This window comes from Tachypleus tridentatus, chromosome 6, assembly GCF_004210375.1.
Source record: "Tachypleus tridentatus isolate NWPU-2018 chromosome 6, ASM421037v1, whole genome shotgun sequence".
In the NCBI taxonomy this organism is placed as follows: Eukaryota; Metazoa; Arthropoda; class Merostomata; order Xiphosura; family Limulidae; genus Tachypleus; species Tachypleus tridentatus.
In genome coordinates this window covers 103,236,868-103,257,171 of record NC_134830.1, presented here as the reverse complement: position 1 = coordinate 103,257,171, position 20,304 = coordinate 103,236,868, and positions in this window count along the sequence as shown.

The window sequence follows — 20,304 nt, the reverse complement described above, 5'->3', positions numbered from 1 at the left end:
CACACTTCCTAAGCATATCACTTTGTCAAAGGTGTGTTATCTAGATGAATTAGGATATATTAACTTTCATAACTAGAATATACTTCCTAAGCATTACACCCCATCGAAAGAATAGTTATCAAGGTAAATTAGGGGTTTATGAACTTTATTAACTAGACAATACATCCTAAGCCTATCGCTTAATCGATAATGAAGTTTCCTAGATAAATTCATGGTATATTATCTTTCATAACTATACAATACTTCTTGAGCATATTACTCCATCAAAAGAGTAGTTATCTAAGAATATTAAGGGTATATTAACATTAATAACTGGACAATTATTTTTACGAACATCACTCCATTGAAAGTGTAGTTATCAAGGTAAGTTATGGGTATATTAACTTTAATAACAAAATAATACTTCCTAAGCATATCAATTCATCCAAAGTATAGTTTTCTAGGTTTTATAAGGGTATATTAACTTTAATAATTAGACAATACTTCCTAACAATATCCCCCCACCGAAAGTGTAGTTATCGAGGTAAATTAAGGACATATTATCTTTAATAAGTAAACATTACTTACTAAGCGTATCACTCCGTCGAAAGTTTAGTTATCTAGGTAAATTCAAGGTATATTATCTTTAATAACCAGCCAACACATCCTAAGCATATTACTCCATCGAAAGTGTAGTTATCTAAGTAAATTATGGGCATATTAACTTAAATAATTAGACAATACTTCCTAAGCATATCACTCCATCGAAAAGGTAGTTATCAAGATAAATTAAGGGTATATTAACATGAATAACTAGACAATAATTCCTAAGAATACCACGTTGTTGTAAGTCTAGTTATCCAGGTTATTTAAAGGTATATTATCTTTAATAACTGGACAATACTTCGTAAGCATATCATTCCATCAAAAGTGTAGTTATCGAGGAAAATTAAGGGTATATTAACTTTAATAACAAAACAATACATTATAAGCATATCACTCCATCGAAAGTATAGTTTGCAGGTAATTTAAAGATATATTATCTTTAATAACTAGACAATACTTCCTAACCATAACCCCCATCGAAAGTGTAGTTATCGAGGTAACTTAAGGGTATAATATATTTTTAATAATAAACATCACTTCCTAAGCTTATCACTCCATCGAAAGTGTAGTTATCTAAGTAAATTAAGGGTATATTAACTTGAATAACTAGACATTACTTCCTAAGCATACCACGTTGTTGAAAGTGTAGTTCTCTAGATAAATTAGAATAAAATAACTTTAATAACTAGATAATATTTTCTAAGCATATAATTCCATCTAAAGTGAAGTTACCTAAGTAAATTCAAAGTTTATTATCTTTGATAACTAGACAACACTTCTTAAGCATATCATTCCATCGAATCTGTATTTATCTAGGTAAATTAAAGGTATATTATCTTTAATAACTAGACAATACTATCTATGCATATCACTTCATCGAAAGCATAGTAATCAAGGTAAATTATGGGTATATTAACTTTAATAAATAGACAATACTTCTTAAGAATATCATTCCATAGAAAGTGTTCTGATCTCAGCAAATGAAGATTATTTTAACTTTAATAACCAAACAATACATTCTAAGCATCTCACTTTGTTGAAAATGTAGTTATCTCGATTAATTACGATATATTAACTTTAATAACTAGACAATACTTCCTAAGCATATCACTTCATTGAAAGATTAGTTTTCCATGTTAATTAAGGGCATATTATCTTTAATAACTAGAAAATACTTCCTAGCCATACCACGTTGTTAAAAGTGTAGTTATCTTGATAAATTAGGATAAAATAACTTTAATAACTAGACAATACTACCTAAGCATATCACACCATAGAAAGTGTAGTTATCGAGGTAAATTAAGGATATACTAACTTTAATAACAAAACAATACTTCCTAATCATGTCACTTTCTCAAAAGTGTAGTTATCTAGATAAATTAGTATATCTTAACTTTAATAACTATACAATACTTCCTAAGCTTATCACTCCATCGATATAGTTTTCTAGGTATATGAAGGGTACATTAACTTTAATAACTAGACAATACTTCCTAAGCATATTACTGTATCGAAAGTGAAGTTATCTAAGTAAATTAAGGGCATATTAACTTTAATAATTAGACAATAGTTCCTATGCATATCAATTCTTCGAAAGTGTAGTTATCAAGATAAATGAGAGTAAAATTAACTTTATTAACTAGACAATACTTTCTTTGCATATCGCTCAATCGAAAATGAAGTTACCTAGGTAAATTCATGGTGAATTATCTTTGATAACCAGACAATACTTCTTAAGCATATCACTTCGTCGAAAGAGTAGTTATGTAAATAAATTAAAGCTATATTATATTTAATAACTACACAATACTTTCTAAGCATATCACTCCCTCCAAAGTGTAGTTATCTAGATAAATAAAGGTATATTATCTTTAATAACTAGACAATACTTCCTAAGCATATCACTCCATTGAAAGCGAGGTTACGAAGGTAAACTATGGTTATATTAAATTTAATAAATAGACAATACTTCTTAAGCATATCATTCCATAGAAATTGTTGTGATCTGAGCAAGTCAAGGGTTTATTAACTTTAATAACTAAACAATACTTCCGAAGCATATCACTTTTTCGAAAGTGTAGTTATCTCTATAAATTAGGATATATTAACTTTAATAACTATACAATACTTCCTAAGCATATCACACAATCAAAAGTATAGTTATCGTGGTAAATTAAGGGTATATTAACTTTAATAACAAAACAATACTTCCTAACCATATCACTCCATCGATATAGTTTTCTAGGTATATTAAGGGTTCATTAACTTTAATAACTAGACAATACTTCCTAAGCATATTACTGCCTCGAAAGTGAAGTTATCTAAGTAAATTAAGGGCATATTAACTTTAATAATTAGACAATAGTTCCTAAACACACCACTTAATCGAAAGTGTAGTTATCAAGATAAATGAGGGGAAAATTAACTTTATTAACTAGACAATACTTCCTTTGCCTATCGCTCTGTCGAAAATGAAGTTACCTAGGTAAATTCATGGTGAATTATCTTTGATAACTAGACCACACTTCTTAATCATATTATTCCATCGTTAGTGTTTTTGTCTATGTAAATTAAAGGTATATAATTTTAATAACTAGACAATACTTCCTAATCATAACCCCCCATCGAAAGTGTTGTTATCGAGGTAAATTAAGGGTATATTATCTTTAATAACTAAACATTACTTCCTAAGCATACCACTTCGTCGAAAGTGTAGTTATCTCAGTAAATTAAAAGAATATTAACTTATATAAATAGACAATACTTCCTGAGCATATAACACCATCGAAAGTGTAGTTATCAAGAAATATTAAAGGTATATTAACTTTAATAACTAGACAATACTTCATGAGCATACCACGTTGTTGAAAGTGTAGTTATCTAGATAAATTAGGATAAATTAGCTATAATAATTAGACAATACTACCTAAGCATATCACCCCATCGAAAGTGTAGTTATCGATGTAAATTAAGGGTATACTAACTTTAAGAACAAAACAATACTTTCTAAGCATATCATTTTGTCAAAAGTGTAGTTATCTAGATAAATTAGGATATATTAACTTTAATAACTAGACAATACTCCTTAAGCATATCACTCCATCGAAAGTATAGTTTTCAAGGTATAATAAGGGAACATTAACTTTAATAACTAGACAATACTTCCTAAGCATTTTATTCCATAGAAAGTGTAGTTATTCAGGTAAATTAAAAGCTTTTTAACTTTAATAACTAGACAATACTTTTTAAACATATTACTCCATTGAAAGGGTAGTTATCCAGGAAAATTAAGGGCATAGCAACTTTAATAATTAGACAATACTTCCTAACCATAAACCCCCACCGAAAGTGTAGTTATCGAGGTAAATTAAGCGTATATTACCTTTAATAACTAGACAATATTTCCTAAGCATATCACATTGTTGAAAATGTAGTTATCTAGATAAATTGGGATATATTAACTTTAATAACTAGACAATTATTCCTATGCACATCGCTCCATTGAAACTGTAGTTATCTAGGTACTTTATGGGTATATTAACTTTTACAAGTAGACAATACTTCATAAGCATATCACTCCATCGAAAGCGCAGTAATCAAGGTAAATTATGGATATATTAACTTTAATAAATAAACAATACTTCCTAAACATATGACTCCATCGAAAGTGTAGTCATCTGAGCAAATTAAGGGTATATAAACTTTAATAACAAGACAATACTTCCAAAGCATATCACTTTGTCGAAAATGTAGATATCTAAATAAATTAAGGGTATATTAACTTTAATACCAAAACAATACTTCCTATGCATATCACTCCATCAAAAGTATAGTCTTATAGGTATATTAAGGGTATATTAACTGTAATAACTAGACCATCCTTCCTAAGCATATCACACCATGAAAAGCGTAGTTATCAAACAAAATAAAAGGTTTATTAACTTTAATAACTAGACAATACTTCCTAAGCATATCACTTTGTCGAAAGTGTAGTGATCTCAATAAATTAAAGGTATATTATCTTTAATAACTACACAATACTTCCTAAGCACATCACTCCATCGAAAATGAAGTTACCTAAGTGAATTCAGGGTATATTATCTTCGATAACTAGACAACACTTCTTAAGCATATCATTCCATCGAAAGTGTATTTATCTATTTAAATTAAAGGTATATTATCTTTAATAACTAGACAATATTTCCTAACCATAACCCCCCATCGAAAGTGTAGTTCTCGAGGTAAACTAAAAGTATATTATCTTTAATAACTAAACATTACTTCCTAAGCATATCACTCCGTCGAAAGTGTAGTTATCTAGGTAAATTAAGGGTATATTTTCTTTAATAACAAAACAACACTTCCTAAGCATATTACTCCATCGAAAGTGTAGTTATCTAAGTAAATTAAGGGCATATTAACTTAAATAATTAGACAATACTTCGTGAGCATATACTCCATCGAAAGTGTAGTTGTCTAGATAAATTAGGATATATTAACTTTAATAACTAGAATATACTTCCTAAGCATTTCACCCCATCGAAAGTGAAAATACTTAGTTAAATTAAAAGTATATTATCTTTGATAACCAGACACTACTTCCTAAGCATGTCACTCCGTCTAAAATGTAGTTATCGAAATAAATTAGGGTATATTAACTTTAATAACTAGACAATACTTCCTGAGCATATAACCCCAAGAAAAGCAGTTATCGAGCTAAATTAATGGTATATTAACTCTAATAAAAAGCAATACTTTCTAAGCATATCACCCCATCGAAAGTGTAGTTATCGAGGTACATTAAATGTATATTATCTTTAATAACCAGACAATTCTTAATAAGTATATCACTCCATCGCAAGTGAAGTTACTTAGTTAAAATAAAAGTATATTATCTTTGATAACCAGACAATACTTCCTAAGCATGTCACTCCATCGAAAATGTAGTTATCGAGGTACATTATGGTATATTAACTTTAATAACTAAACAATACTTCCTAAGCATAACACTCTATCGAATGTGTAGTTACCTAAGTAAATTAAGGATATATTAACTTCAATATCTAGACAATTATTCCTATGCACATCGCTCCATTTAAACTGTAGTTATCTAGGTACTTTATGGGTATATTAACTTTTATAAGTAGACAATACTTCCTAAGCATATCACTCCATTGAATGTGAAGTTACCTAGATAAATTAAGGGTATATTATCATTGACAACCACACAATACTTCCTAAACATTTAACTCCATCGAAAGTGTTGACATCTGAGGAAATTAAGGGTATAATAACTTTAATACCAAAACAATACTTTCTACGCATATCACTCCATCCAAAGTAGAGTTGTACAGGTATATTAAGGGTATATTAACTTTAATAACTAGACCATACTTCTTAAAGATATCACCGCATGGAAAGCGTAGTTATCGAGCAAAATAAAATATTTATTAACTTTAATAACTAGATAATGCTTCCTAAGCATATCACTCCATCGAAAGCGGCGTAATCAAGATAGATTATGGGTATATTAACCTTAATAAATAAACAATACTTCTTAAGCATATAATTCCATAGAAAGTGTTGTGGTCTGAGCAAATGAAGGGTGTATTAACTTTAATAACTAGACAATACTTCCTAAGCATATCACTCCATTGAAATAGGAGTAATCAAGGTAAATTGTGGATGTATTTACTTTAATAAATAAACAATACTTCCTAAGCATATCACACCATCAAAAGTATAATTTTCTAGGTATAATAAGGGTATATTAACTTTAATAACTAAACAATACTTCCTAAGCATATCACTCCATCGAAAGTGTAGTAATTAAGATAAATTAAGGTACATTAACTTGAATAAACAGACAATACTTCCTAAGCATACCACGTTGTTGAAAGTGTAGTTATCTAGATAAATTACGATAAAATAACTTTAATAACAAGACAATACTTCCCAAGCATATCACTCCATCGAAATCGAGGTAATCAAGGTAAATTATGGTTATATTAACTTTAATGAATAGTCATAGTTCTTAAGCATATCATTCCATAGAAAGTGTTGTGATGTGAGCAAATGAAGGATATATTAACTTTAATAACTAGACAATACTTCCTAAGCATATCACCCCATGAAAAGCTGTTATAGAGATAAATTAACGGTATATTAACTTTAGTAACAAAACAAATATTCCTAAGCATATCACTCCATCGAAAGTATAGTTTTCTAGGTATAATAAGGGTATATTAACTTTAATAACTAGACAATAGTTCCTAAGCATATTACTCCATCGAGAAAGTTGTTATCCAAATATATTGAGGGCATATTAACTTTAATAATTAGACACTACGTTTTAAGTATATCACTCCAGCGATAGTGTAGTTATCGAGATAAATTAAGAGTATAATAACTTTAATAACAAGACAATACATCCTAAGCATACCACTCTATCGAAAGTATAGTTGTCCAGGTTAATTAAAGGTATATTATCTTTAATAACTAGTCAATACTTCCTAAGTATATCACTCCATCGAAATTGAAGTTACCCAATTGAATTAAAAGTATATTATTTTTGATAAACAGAATATACTTCATAAGCACTCCGTCGAAAATGTAGTTATCTAGGTGAATTAAGTGCATATTATCTTTCATAACTAGACAATACTTTCTAAGCATATTACTCAATCGAAAGTGTAGTTATCTAAGTAAATTAATGATATATTAACTTTAATATCTAGACTATTATTCCAATGCACATACGCTCCATTGAAACTGTAGTTATCTAGGTACGTGATGGGTATATTATCTTTTATAAGTAGATTATACTTTATAAGCATATCACTCTATCGAAAACGTAGTAATCAAGGTAAATTATGGATATATTAACTTTAATAACTAGACAATACTTCCTAAGCATATCACCTTATCGGAAGTGTGATTATCGAGCTACATTAAAAGTATATTAACTTTAATAACTAAACAATACTTCCTAAGCATATCACTCTATCGAAAGTGAAGTTACTTAGGTAAATTAAGGGTATATTATCATTGATAACCAAACAATACTTCCTAAGCATATCACTCCATCGAAAGCGGCGTAATCAAGGTAGATTATGGGTATATTAACCTTAATAAATAAACAATACTTCTTAAGCATATAATTCCATAGAAAGTGTTGTGGTCTGAGCAAATGAAGGGTGTATTAACTTTAATAACTAGACAATACTTCCTAAGCATATCACTCCATTGAAATCGGAGTAATCAAGGTAAATTATGGATGTATTAACTTTAATAAATAGACAATACTTCCTAAGCATATCACTCCATGAAAAACTGTTATAGAGATAAATTAAGGGTATATTAACTTTAGTAACAAAACAATATTTCCTAAGCATATCACTCCATCGAAAGTATAGTTTTCTAGGTATAATAAAGGTATATTAACTTTAACAACTAGACAATACTTCCTAAGCATATTACTCCATCGAGAAAGTAGTTATCCAAATATATTAAGGGCATATTAACTTTAATAATTAGACACTACGTTTTAAGTATATCACTCCATCGAAACTGTAGTTATCAAGATAAATTAGGGATATTTAACTTTAATAACTGGACAAAACTTCGTAAGTATATCACTCCATCGATAGTGTAGTTATCGAGGTAAATTAAGAGCATAATAACTTTAATAACAAGACAATACATCCTGAGCATATCACTCCATCGAAAGTATAATTTTTTAGGTATAATAAGGGTATATTAACTTTAATAACTATACAATACTACCTAAGCATATCACCCCATCGAAAGTGTAGTTATCTAGGTAAATTAAAGGTATATTATCTTTAATTACTAGATAATACTTCGTAAGCATATCACTCCATCGAATGCGTAGTACTCAAGGTAAATTATGGGTATATTAACTTTAGTATATAGACAATACTTCGTAAGCATATCACTCCATCGAATGCGTAGTACTCAAGGTAAATTATGGGTATATTAACTTTAGTATATAGACAATACTTCCTAAACATATCACTCCATCGAAATTGTTTTGGTCTGAGCAAATGAATGGTATATTAATTTTAATAATAAAACAATACTTCCTAAGCATATCACTCCATCGAAAGTATAGTTTTCTAGGTATAATAAGGGTATATTATCTTTAATAACTGGACAATAATTCCTAAGTATATTACTCCATCGAAAGTGTAGTTATCAATATAAATTAAAGGTTTATTAACTTTAATAACTAGACAATTCTTCCTAAGCATATCACATTGTTGAAAGTGTAGTTATCTAGATAAATTAGGATATATTAACTTTAATAACTAGAGAATACTTCATAAGCATATCACTCCATCGAAAGTGCAGTTATCTAGATAGATTAGGGAATATTAACTTTAATAAGTAAATAATACTTCCCAAGCATTTTAGCCAATCAAAAATGTAGTTATCTAGTTAAATCAAGGGCGTATTACCTTTAATAACTAGACAATAACTCCTGAGCATATCATCCATCGAAAGTGTAGTTATCTAGATAAATTAAGAGCATATTAACTTTTATATGTGGACAATGCATCTTAAGCATATCACTCCATCGAAAGTGTAGTTATCAAGATAAATTAAAGGTATATTAGCTTTAATAACTAGACAATAATTTCTAATCATATAACCCTTTAAAAGTCTACTTATCGAGGTAAATTAAGGGTATATTAACTTTAATAACTAGATAATTTTTCATAAGCATATCACTCCATCGAAAGTGTAGTTATCTAGGTAAATTAAGGGTATATTAACTTTAATAACTTGTCAATTTTTCTAAGTATATCACCTGATCGAAAGTGTAGTTATCGAGGTAAATTAGGGTATATTATCTTTAATAACTAGACAATACTTCCTAAGCATATCACTCTATTCAAAATGTAGTTATCTAGGTGTGTTTTGGTGATACTATTTTGGAAAAATATTTAAGCTTAATAACCTTAAACATCTAATATTCTGTCTTATGAAACTTATTGAGTATGACCTTTTATATACAGTCATGTGAAAAAGTTAGGACAACCTATGAAAGCCTGTGGTTTTTTCTAACATTTTTAGATATATCGATATTTAATCTCAATGTTAAGAATACTGAGAGATTATAGGAATATAACTAAACAATTAAAACTGAAGAAGAGACTTTTCAAGATCTTCTGTAAATGTAATTCTACAAAAATGCATATTCTATCTGAGGAAAAAGTTAGGAAACCCCAACATTTATTCCCCTATAAAATGGCTCAACTCACACACAGATGTATCACACCAGATGCACCTGATTAGAAGATCGTTACTCAGCATTTTGAATGAGGTTTGCGCTATTTAAACCCCAGACACTTAGTTTGGTGTGCTTCTGACTGTTGAAGTGAGAGTGAGCACCATGGTGAGAGCAAAAGAGCTGTCCGCGGACTTCAGAAAGAAAATTGTAGCAGCTTACGAGTTTGGTAAGGGATTTAAAAAGATCCCAAAATATTTAGAAATGAACCATTCCAGTCTCCGGAAAATAATCAACAAGTGGAGGGCTTTCAAACCAACTGCCAACATGCCCAGGTCTGGTCGTCCAAGCAAATTCACCCCGAGAGCAGACCGCAAGATGCTAAAAGAGGTCTCTAAACACACTAACATGTCATCACGGAACCTGCAGCAGGCTCTAGCTACTGTTGATGTGTAAGTGCATGCCTCTAGAATCAGAAAGAGACTGCACAAGTTTAACTTGCATGGGAGGTGTGCAAGGAAAAATCCTTTGATCTCTAAGAGAAACATCAAGACTAGACTGAAGTTTGCCAGATATAATGTAGACAAAGACCAGGACTTCTGGAATAATGTTCTTTGGACAGATTAGTCCAAAATTGAATTATTTGGACATCAGAACATAGGACATGTTTGGTGTAAACCAAATACAGCATTCCAGGAAAAGAACCTCATACCAACTGTGAAACATGGAGGTGGAAGTGTCATGGTTTGGGGCTGCTTTGCTGCAGCAGGACCTGGACAGCTCACAGTCATAGATTCCACTATGAATTCTACTGTGTACCAGAGGTGTGCGTGAGGATCACGTGAGACCATCTGTACGAAAATTAAAGCTGAAGCAGAACTGGACTTTGCAACACGACAATGACACAAAACATACTAGTAAATCCACCAAGGACTAGTTGAAAACTAAGAAATGGAGAGTTCTGAAGTGGCCGAGTCAAAGCCCAGATCTTAATCCCATTGAAATGCTGTGGGGTGACTTTAAACGGACTGTACATGCAAGAATTCTTTCAAACATCTCACAGCTGAAAGAATTCTGCATAGAGGAGTGGGGCAAACCTTCTTCAGACCGATGTCAGAGACTGGTAAATGGCTACAAGAAGCGTCTCACTGCAGTTATTTCAGCCAAATGGGATAAAACTATCTATTATTTTCTTTAGATTTAATTGTTTAGTTATATTCCTATAATCTCTGTATTTTATATACAGTCATGTGAAAAAGTTAGGACAACCTATGAAAGCCTGTGGTTTTTTGTAACATTTTTAGATATATCGATATTTAATCTCAATGTTAAGAATACTGAGAGATTATAGGAATATAACTAAACAATTAAAACAGTAGAAGAGACTTTTCAAGATCTTCTGTAAATGTAATTCTACAAAAATGCATATTCTAACTGAGGAAAAGTTAGGACACCCTACCCCCTAATAGCTAGTATATCCCATTTGGCTGAAATAACTGCAGTGAGACGCTCCTTGTAGCCATCTACCAGTCTCTGACATCGGTCTGAAGAAAGTTTGCCCCACTCCTCAATGCAGAATTCTTTCAGCTGTGTGATGTTTGAAGGGCTTCTTGCATGTACAGCCCGTTTCAAGTCATCCCACAGCATCTCAGTGGGATTAATATCTGGGCTTTGACTCAGCCATTCCAGGTCTCTCCATTTCTTAGTTTTCATCCAGTCCTTGGTGGATTTACTGGTATGTTTTGGGTCATTGTTGTGTTGCAGGGTCCAGTTCCGCTTCAACTTTAATTTTCGTACAGATAGTCTCACATGATCCTCAAGCGCCCTCTGATACACAGTAGAATTCATAGTGGATTCTATGATTGTGAACTGTCCAGGTCCTGCTGCAGCAAAGCAGCCCCAAACCATGACAATTCCACCTCCATGCTTTACAGTTGGTATGAGGTTCTTTTCCTGGAATGCTGTATTTGGTTTACGCCAAGCGTGTCCTCTGTTCTGTGACCAAATAATTCAATTTTAGACTCATCTGTCCAAAGAACATTATTACAGAAGTCCTGGTCTTTGTCTACATTCTCTCTGGCAAACTTCAGTCTAGCCTTGATGTTTCTCTTAGAGAGCAAAGGTTTCCTCCTTGCACACATCCCATGCAAGTTAAACTTGTGGAGTTTCTTTCTGATTGTAGAGGCATGCACTTTCACATCAACGGTAGCCAGAGCCTGCTGTAGGTCCCGTGATGACATGTTAGTGTCTTTTAGCATCTTGCGGTCTGCTCTCGGGGTGAATTTGCTTGGACGACCAAACCTGGGCATGTTGGCAGTTGTTTTGAAAGCCCTCCACTTGTTGACTACTTTTTCGGAGGAGCCTTCGATTTATTATGTTACGTACGTTACACATTACGAGTTCAAACAGCCAGAAATTTTAATGCAGAGGTTAATTAAATGTCGATACGTATTAAATTTCCAATATTTCCAAACAAGATTGATGCACACAATTTTATTTCTTAGCACAAATATATTTAATATACAATATATAATAACAGTTAATACAAATAATTATTTATATGCAATAATTTTACAAACTCACAAAAACTCTTCGGCCTTCTTTCTGATCTGAATCCATTATCCAGGTCCACGAAGCGCAAATTAATTTTATGTCACACACAGATACGCTTCACTTTACGGGAATACTAGCTAGCTCTGTTCTTCACACGTGAGTTTTTTTTTTACGACGAAAATATCGATTGTCCTTGTAGAAATACTAAAGTCCGCAGTTAATTCGTAGAAGTCTGTAACGTTCGAAATCTATAAACGTTCCGAGGCAAATATCTGTAATTTTCCAATAAATAAGTGTTTATCACAATCATAGCTTCCGAGCCTTATAGCAAACTGACTGTAGCAGACCAACAATATTCTAAAACTGTCTCTTGGCGAGTTGATTTATAATCTTTAGGCGAAGTTCTAGAAAGTGCAGTTGGCCAAACAATATCGGTAATCATTAGTATTTTACACACATCGTACAATATTGATTCTTACGTTCGAGAGTCTTGAAGAAATTTAGAGAACAGGCGGAACTTGTGCAATACACATTAAACAATATAAGTTACATACATTTCTAAATATATATTAAATTAAAACAAACATAGTTATTAAAATAATTAAATCCGTCACAGTACCAGCAATACGAAGCGTAAGTCTCATGTGTGCCTTCAAATTGAAATTATTGTAGGCATGACTACAGAAACTAACCTACAAAACCTTGAGCGTGATAAAATACATAAGTCGATAGGATTTGATCTCCTGAGTCCAAAACTTTAATTAAATCTCAAATCGTTAAAAAAAAAAGTGACGAAGCTACGAGGTAAAAAATTTGTAATTGAAAAACTCAAAACTGTTCAATGAGCCGCTATGCCGCGACTAAAACTCACTCTAGCATGGTCTCCAGCAGTACATTAGTAAATAGTCTAATTAGACGTTTTTTAAGAAAACATTTGAAACACCTTTATTAATCTTTTCAGTATTATGAATGCTAATCAAGCTTCTCATTTAGACACGTTTTGATCTTTATAAAGAAAAAAGCGGAAAAAATTTCCAGGCTTTCAAATAATGATTACAAAAGAAATAATTCGGAAGAAATGTGTGCGTGTTAAAGATTGCTGTTATAAAGCTGCTTCTTCAGAATTATAACATATTTCAATAAAAAAAAAAGACAATGAACATTAAAAAACGTACAATTTCGACTGTCAGTGCTAATGAAGTATCAAGCTTAAATAGAACATTTTAAAATCAAAAAGCTTTTATCGGAGGAAAGAATATTCCTCTGTCTGTTTTCTTATTGCTATATATAGACTAACTAGCATACTTTTTTATTTCTTCCTAGAACTACCATTATCTTAAAATCCTTCACATTTTATTTTCTTCGTCTAAGTCATTAGTCTTAAAGTTCTTTTAATCTCACTACACGTGTACAAATGTGTACGGTTAGTTTCTACGCAGTGATCTTGTGTTGTCTCTGTGATTTCTGTACATTACAATTTATTTCTACAGTAATAGTTGCAATGTATTTAATTAAGGAATACGTGAGACTTAACATTTATATTTGAAACGTTTTTTTCTCATGTAATGGGAAATGTTAAATCATGACATTTGGCAATCATGAAATACACTACCTTGATAATACATTACATGATTGATATCATTAGTTGCTTTAAAAAGTATTATGAAAATACAGTTTTAAGTTTTATCTCTGAATCAATCAAATGAAGCATTACATATTTCCCACAGCTCGTACGGAAAGAAATTCCCAGACCTTTCCCTAATCGAAATATGTTATTTCCTAACAATTTGATCCATACTTGTAATGTAACATTGAAATCTACTTACAATATTAGGTGAAACTGCAAAACATTGTTCATGTATTATTTTAATAAAAACAAGACAGGCTGTAAGTTAATCACAGTTTGCCTAAAAGTCATCTTCCAAATTTAATACGATCATCACGATGTTTTAGAATTACCGATAGTTTACCAGAACATGCATAAGAAAGACAATTTATCCATTTATTTATGATAATGTATACGAAACACGTTCATTAATGTTCATGTATTCACAAAAACATTATTACAGCGAAAACAATGCAAAATTTCAATATTTGATATTATTACACTTTAATTTTTAATACACAGAAAGAACATGTTTATTGTCATAAAATGGAATGTTCTCAAAATATGTCAAATATTTGTTAAATAAATATTTTATGATGTTCGTACGTGCATAAAAACATACAAAGCTTTCATATCCTAATCATACGCTGCAATAAACTTATAACTCAGATATATCTATAAAACAATTTCCCATCTTAACGAAATCATCCACTGCTCCAAAGAACACTGTATTAGTTTTGTACGTGTTTTGAAATTCTCTGTATCGAGCTCATCTATATCTATTTTTTTGCTTTGTTTTGTTTTTTAATTTCGCACAAAACTACTCGAGGGCTATCTGTGCTAACCGTCCCTAATTTAGTAGTGTAAGACTAGAGGGAAGGCAGCTAGTCATCACCACCCACCGCCAACTCTTTGGCTACTCTTTTACCAACAAATAGTGGGATTGACCGAACAGCGACCCTCAGATTACGAGTCGCACGCTTTAACACGCTTGGCCATGCCGGGCCCTCATCTATATCTAAAGTTTTGAAATCTTTATACTGACGTGGTTGTATATTTGTTACAACGTTACAAAAATTATATTCAGGTTTACGCAAAATACTTACAACTTATTTGTAAATTCTAATTATACATACAAGACGTATAATACACGATAGCAGACCTGCTGGTAAATTATTGTTACGGATTTGCTATCATATATCTATTTTAATATCGATGTTTATTTAAGGTACATTTATATTTAAATGTACATAACTTATACTGTCACTCTGTATTGTAAAATTCCCGCCTATTCACAAAAGTTGTATAAAATTCTAAATGTATGGATCGACAATATATGTGTGTATGTAAACACTAGTGTATCATCAATAACTATAATGTTGTGCAGGCTGCATTTCTAGAAACTAGCCTCACACCTATAAATATAACTAACGCGACGCGCCAAGAGACAGTACATATTATTGGTGTGCTACAGTTATTATATTATAGTGTAATATAGACTTTGAAATCTCTAACTGTGATTAACGCTTATTAATCGGGAACTTCAGATATTTTGCCAGGAACGTTTAAATGCGACATTAATATTTTTGCGAAAATATTACATATCTTCAGCCGAGGTCTGGCATGGCCAGGTGGGTTAAGGCGTTCGACTAGTAATCTGAGGATCGCGGGTTCGAATCCCCGTCGCACCAAACATGCTCGCCCTTTCAGCCGTGGGGGCGTTATAATGTAACGGCCAAACCCACTATTCGTTGGTAGAAGAGTATCCAAAGAGTTGGCGGTGGGTGGTGATGACTAGCTGCCTTCCCTCTAGGCTTACACTGCTAAATTAGGGACGGCTAGCGCAGATAGCTCTTGAGTAAATTTGCGCGAAATTCAAAACAAACAAGCTTCAGCGGTGGGAGAACTCGACATGTGGCTAGCGAAGAAAAAAATGCAGAGCTAGCTTCCTTCCTGTTGGGTGAATTGTATCTAAATCAACATGAAATTAATTTGATTCTCGTAAATCCTCGATAAAATATCAAGGAAGTTCCAGATCAGATAGAAGACTCAATATTGTTTGTAAGTTTGTAAAACTTTTGTATAAAGATCATTATTTCTAATATTCATTATTGTTAACTGTATTAATGGTTGTGTATTAAAACATAATTGTATTAAAAAATAAATAACTGGAATACACACAAATGTACGCGAATATGTTCGTCACTGACAGTGATATTGTATTACAGTAATGCGCCATTCAAACGTTCAGTTTTTCATTTTGTTCTTACATAAAGTTGCTAATTAATTTAAATAGAAACTGCACCTGAGTAAAACGTTTACCAAAAGTATTTAAACCGTTTTTATTCTGACGTGTTTTGTTGTTGTTTTTTGTAGTTGAACGTAAAACTACACAATATAGTATTTCTGCTGTGCTTACCACAGGTATCGAAAACTGGTTTTTAACGTTATAAAACCCCAGACTTAACCACTGTGCCACTGGAGACTTTTGGTATGGTCCTTGGATTTTAGATACAACGACAAACACTAAAATATCAACCAAACTCAATCTCAGTTATAATTCATATCATGCTCAAAAGAGCATACTTCGGTCTGAAAAGTCTATATAATTGAAATAACACCAAAACTAATAATCTAGTTCTGTCAAACTACACTTATTCGCTTTATTCTTAATTCTGTCTTATCCTACGAATCTTGCTTTTTTGCTTGACAATGTTTAAATGTTCATAAAATTTTACTCATATATCCTATGCATTAAATTATAATACATCACCAAGTAAACAGTATGTATTTTAGTTTTCTACTGGTGGAAATTCAACTCTTCCTACAAAAACTCATGTATAATGTTACGTATTATAATTATCTCGGACGAGTCACCAAATTACTATATTTCTTATATTACGTATTAAGATATCACGATGTGTCTTTGCTGTAAAAATCATATATTCACGCAGCCACTAATTCTGATTTTAATTTAGAACTTAATTAAATGTCGATATGTATTAAGTTTATGATATTCGCCAACAATATTCATACACGCAATTTTCTTTCTTAACACAAATATATTTTAATATGCAAACAACAATACAATCTATAATAACGGTTTTACAAATAATGATGTATATACAACAGTATTACAAACCTACAGACAATAACGAGTCTTATATCCAGTCTAGAACTCCATATTTTATCGACGATCCAAGTCCACGATAAGCAAATTAATTCTGAGTTGATATTGTTACATTTCGTTTAAGCTAGCCAAATTGATTGGCCTCACATTGCTGACTTTTTACAGCAAATATATTTACTGTCCTCGTAGAAATACTATGTGTTTTCTTATAGCAAAGCACATTGGGCTATCTGCTGAGTCTACCGAGGGGAATCGAACCACAGATTTTAGGGTTGTAAATCCGTAGACTTACCGCTGTACCAGCGGGGGACCGTAGAAATACGAATGTCCGAAATTAATTCACTGAAGTTGAACGGTTTCTAATAACGGTTTCGAAATCCACAAGCTGACCTGGTCAAATTCTATAGTTTTTCTCACAAATTATAGTTTCCAAGGCTTATAGTTTATTGATTGTAGCTGACCAATAATAATATTTGTCTTTTAGCGCATCTGTTTTATATACTAATTACACGAGATTCTCGAACTTTCAACAATGTACACAAACACGTAAACCACATATTGTTGATTATTGCTCTCGAGAATCTTCTACAAATTTATAGAACAGGCGAGACTTGCACAATACACGTCCAACACCATACGTCACATGCATAAAAACCTATAGTGAAACAAACGTATGTATTAAAATAAACGTATAACGATAAATCCGTTAAAACAAGATATCGCATTGCATTTGCAGAAACCTTTTTGTTATGTCCGATTATTGGAGTTTGAAAAAGAAAAAGAAAGGGAGACAACACCCTGTGCGTTTGTGTCCGCATATGGACGTAGTTTCACCAAATCAACACTTCTTGATTTGGCCACTAATAATAAAAGCTGATAAAGTTAGGGGGAAATTTAGACCTTTTGTTTCAGTTGGTTCTGTGCCTTTAACAAATGACATTAATAATTCCATACTCGTATGTATTTTACGTGATCCTGGGACTGCCTCTAAATCCAAGTTCTCCATTGGTGAGCCTTTTATGGCTCAGGGTATTGAGGGTGGTTTTGTTAATGTTCCTCTTCATAACATTTGTTTAATATCAGACCTAGTCGGGACCAGTTGTGGTTGGAGTAAAACCTACTTTCTTATTTAGTGTGTATCATTATTGTTGGGAAACAATTTGGCTGTGGGAAAAGTTGTTGCTGAATCTAAAATTGTTAGCAAGCCGATCACTGTTTCATCTAAGGATGATATTGTTGAGGAGATTTCAAAAGTGTTTCCATCGTGTGCTGTGACTCGAGCTCAGGCTAAAAGATTAGGCTATAAAAAACAATAGACACGTGTTCATAGAACGACATTACAGATTTGTAACAGGAATTTTTTGGGTCCAACATGGATCTTGTGAATGATTGTTCTACTGACAAGTCTTTGGTGAGTAATGATGATGATGAGCTTGAGGTTTTTGAATAGGCTGAGAAAGTTCCATTTGGTGAAAGCAAACTGATCCATGAGCAAGAAAAAGATGTGCAGATCTCATCACTATTTAAATTTGCACTCCCAAAAGATGAACTAGAGAAAGCTCAAAATGATTACTTCTTCAAAAACGGTGTGCTCATGACAAAATGGAGACCAACAAACGTGCCATCTTCAAAGGACTAGGCTGTAGTTTATCAAATCGTTGTCCCAAAAGCATATCAATCGTAAATATTGAAAGTTACCCACGAAGTTCCCATAGGAGGTAATTTAAGTATGAAGACATATGACGAAATTATGCAACACTTCTTTTGGTCAAAAATTACGTAACATGTTTGTAATTTTTGTAAACTTGTCATATATGTCAACTGGTTATGAAACCTAATAAGACAATTTCTGTTAGTCCTTCGAAACCTATCCCACCTTTCAAAGAACACCTAAGTAATGTAATTAATGGTTATGTTAGGTCATAAATACAGCATTTATGTTTAAGCACTTTCACGTACTTTGTAGTTTTATTATTGTAAGGTTATTTGCATTGTATTATATATATGTCATAATTTTTGAAATTGTATAGTTCTTTCAAAATGTTTTGTATTTAATAAATTGTTATCAGTGTATATATATTTGTGTGTGTGTGTGTGTTTCTATATAATATCTTAGTTAAAATTGTTTAACCGCAATTTTTAATTCTTTAATGAGAGAGGTGTAACAGATTTACTGTTGTATATTTATGTTAGTGCCTGTGCTTGTTTCTGTATAGTTTTCTTTTTGCATGTGACGTATCTTCTTGACTGCGTATTGCACAAGTCCCGCCTGTTCTCGAAACTTGTAAAGAATTCTTTAAAGTGATAATCAACATTATTTGTTTATGAAAATGTCCATTGTTGGAAATTCTAGAAACTCGCGTGATTGTTATATAAAAACCAACGCCCCTAGTGACAAGGAGAAGATCGTTATTGGACAGCTACAATCAATATGCTATAGGTCTAGGAAGCTATAATTATGATTAACACCTATTAATCGCAAACTACATAATTTGACCACGAAAGGTTATAGAGTTTGAACATTACAAACCGATTGAACTTCATGGAATTACTTTAGACATCATTATTTCTACGAGAACATTAAATATCATCGCCGGGAAAAGTCAGCTTGTAACCGGTGTGAGGCCAATCAAGTTAGCTAGCTAAAGCGAGGTTTAGCAGTATCAACTCAGAATAAATTTGCTTGTCTTGGACCTGGATTGTCGATAAAATAGTCCGGATATAAACCAGATATAAGACTCAGTATTGTATGTAAGTTTGAAAAACTGTTTTATATGAATCATTATTTGTAAAAACTATTAGTAATAACCGTTATTATAAGGTTTATTTTGTTAGTTTTTCTTTATATATTGAAATATATCTGTGCTAAAAAAAGAAAATTGTGTATCAATCTCGCTGGCAAATACATAAATTGGATACATATTCATTTTATTAACCTCTAGATTCAAATTTGCAGTTATTTGAAGTAGCAAAACTTTAATATAATATCATAATAAAACGAAGACTCGTCCAAAATAAACTATAATGCGTAGTACATTACATATGATATATTATTATTTACTGTCATTTAAACATTTTGTATTTAAATATTTTTCCTTCATTTATCTTCCAAACTTTATCTTCAAATAATTCATATTTTAGATTACCATGAGTATTGTGCTTAATGCTTGTTTTCCT